We start from the raw sequence: 2,734 nt of genomic DNA, 5'->3' as shown, positions 1-2,734 counted from the left end.
CTTTAGGTATATACCCAGTAATGGGATTACTGGATCAAATGGTATTTCTGGTTCTAGATCCTTGAGGAATCACCACACTGTCTTCCACAATGGTTGAATTTACACTCCCACCAACAGTGTAAAAGCGTTCCTATTTCTCCACATCCTCTCCAGCATCTGCTGTTTCCTGACTTTTAAATGATGGTTATTCAAACTGGCATGAAATAGTATCTCATTGTGGTTTTGATTTGCATTTCTCTAATGACCAGTGAAGATGAACTTTTATTCACATGTTTGTTGGCCATCTAAATATCTTCTTTTGAGGAGTGTCTGTTCATATCCTTTGCCCACTTTTTGATGGGGTTGTTTTTTTCTTGTAAATTTAAGTTCCTTGTAGACTCTGGATATTAGCCCTTTATCAGATGGATAGATTAAAACAATTTTCTCCCATTCTGTAGGTTGCCTGTTCACACTGATGATTGTTTCTTTTGCTGAGCAGAGGCTCTTTAGTTTAATTAGATCCCACTTGTCAATGTTGGCTTTTTGCCATTGCTTTTGGTGTTTTAGTCATGAAGTCTTTGCCCATGCCTATGTCCTGAATGGTATTGCTTAGGTTTCCTTCTAGGGTTTTTATGGTTTTGGGTCTTCGTTTCAGTCTTTAATCCATCTTGAGTTAATTTTTGTATAAGGTGTAAGGAAGGGGTCCAGTTTCCGTTTTCTGCATATGGCTAGCCAGTTTCCCAACACCATTTATTAAATAGAGAATCCTTTCCCCATTGCTTGTTTTTGTCAGGTTGTAGATGTGTGGCATTATTTTTGAGGCCTCTGCTCTGTTCCATTGGTCTGTATCTCTGTTTTGGTACCAGTACCACGCTGTTTTGGTTACTGTAGCCTTATAGTATCATTTGAAGTCAGATAGCGTGATGCCTCCAGCTTTGTTCTTTTTGCTTAGGATTGTCTTGGCTATACTGGCTCTTTTTCGGTTCCATATGAAATTTAAAGTAGTTTTTCTAATTATGTGAAGAAAGTCAATGGTAGCTCGATGGGAATAGCATTGCATCTACAAATTACTTTGGGCAGTATGGTCATTTTCATGATATTGAGTCTTCCTATCCATGGGCATGGAATGTTTTTCCATTTGTTTCTGTCCTCTTTTATTTCATTGAGCTTGTAGTTCTCCTTGAATAGATCTTTCACACCCCTTGCAAGTTGTTTTCCCGGGTATTTTATTCTCTTGGTAGCAGCTGTGAATGGGAGTTCACTCATGATTTGGCTCTGTGTCCATTGTTGGTGTAAAAGACTGCTTGTGATTTTTGCACATTGATTTTGTACCCTGAGACTTTGCTGAAGTTGCTTATCAGCTTAAGGAGATTTGGGACTGAGATGATGGGGTTTTCTAAATATGCAATCATGTCATCTGCAAAGAGAGGCATTTTTACTTCCTTTCTTCCTGTCTGAATACCCTTTATTTCTTTCCCTTGCCTGATTGCCCTGGCCAGAACCTCCAATATTATGTTGAAAAGAAGTGGTAAGAGAAGGCATCCTTGTCTTGTGCTGGTTTTCAAAGGGAATGATTCCAGCTTTTGCCCATTCAGTATGATATTGGCTGTGGGTTTGTCATAGTTCTTACCATTTTGAGATACGTTCCATCAATATCTAGTTTATTGAGAGTTTTCAGCATGAAGGGGTGCTGGATTTTATCAAAGGCCTTTTCTGCATCTATTGAGAAAATCATATGGTTTTTGTCATTGGTTTTGTTTATGTGATGAATTACACTTATTGATTTGCATATATTGAACCAGCCTTGCATCCCAGGGATGAAGCTGACTTGATCGTGGTGGATAAGCTTTTTGATGTGCTGCTGGATTCGGTTTGCCAGTATTTTATTGAGGATTTTCGCATTGATGTTCATCAGGGATATTGGCCTGAAATTTTCTTGTCGTTGTTGTGTCTCTGCCAGGTTTGGTATCAGGATGATGCTGGCCTCATAAATGAGTTAGGGAGGAATCCCTCTTTTTCTATTGTTTGGAATAGTTTCAGAAGAAATGGTACTGGCTCCTCTTTGTACCTCTGGTAGAATTCAGCTGTGAATCTGTCTGGTCCTGGGCTTTTTTTGGTTGGTAGGCTGTTAACTACTGCCTCAATTTCAAAACTTGTTATTGATCTATTCAGGGATTTGATTTCTTCCTGTTCAGTCTTGGGAGGGTGTATGTGTCCAGGAATTTATCCCTCTCTTCTAGATTTTCTACTTTATTTGCACAGAGTTGTTTATAGTATTCTCTGATGGTTTATAGTTTGTATTTCTGTGGAATCAAAAAATATGAAATGCTTCACTAATTTGCATGTCATCCTTCCGCAGGAGCCGTGCTAATCTTCTTTGTATCGTTCCAATTTTAACATATGTGCTGCCAAGGTGAGCACCAATCAACATTTTTAATTTGTTTTTTGGTTTTGTGGTTTTGCTTTTTTACTGATTCTTCCAAGTTGGCAGGAATGCAATACATTGAGCACCCATATATTATTGACAAGAGAGACTTTGACAACATTGTTTTTCAAAGAATCCTTTCAATTTTAGAAATCAACCTTGTGAAATAGCCTTCATATGAACAGAAAAATATCCTATATACAAAATGTTTCCAAATTTGAAAATACTAAGATTCAGCAATAATGGAATGTTGGGCAACTGATGGTACAAATCACTCAGTGAAATATTATGTAGCTATCAAAAATGATCATTAGATTTATACATTAACAT

The 2,734-nt window shown here is 37.6% G+C and overlaps 1 non-coding gene across 1 annotated transcript; it reads right to left on the bottom strand.

Annotated features, from left to right (window-relative positions):
* Nucleotides 1-2,293: 2,293 nt before the first annotated feature.
* Nucleotides 2,294-2,400, bottom strand: LOC135270893 (U6 spliceosomal RNA). Its single transcript, XR_010339048.1, has one exon. It is a non-coding gene; the product is annotated as a U6 spliceosomal RNA (small nuclear RNA).
* Between the last annotated feature and the right edge of the window lie 334 nt (nt 2,401-2,734).

The sequence above is a fragment of the Aotus nancymaae genome, unplaced genomic scaffold (assembly GCF_030222135.1).
Source record: "Aotus nancymaae isolate 86718 unplaced genomic scaffold, 86718_ANA_hifiasm-v0.15.2.pri h1tg000067l, whole genome shotgun sequence".
Lineage (NCBI taxonomy): Eukaryota > Metazoa > Chordata > Mammalia > Primates > Aotidae > Aotus > Aotus nancymaae.
The sequence above is the reverse complement of the archived record's forward strand: the minus strand, read 5'-3'. Positions and strand labels throughout refer to the sequence as shown.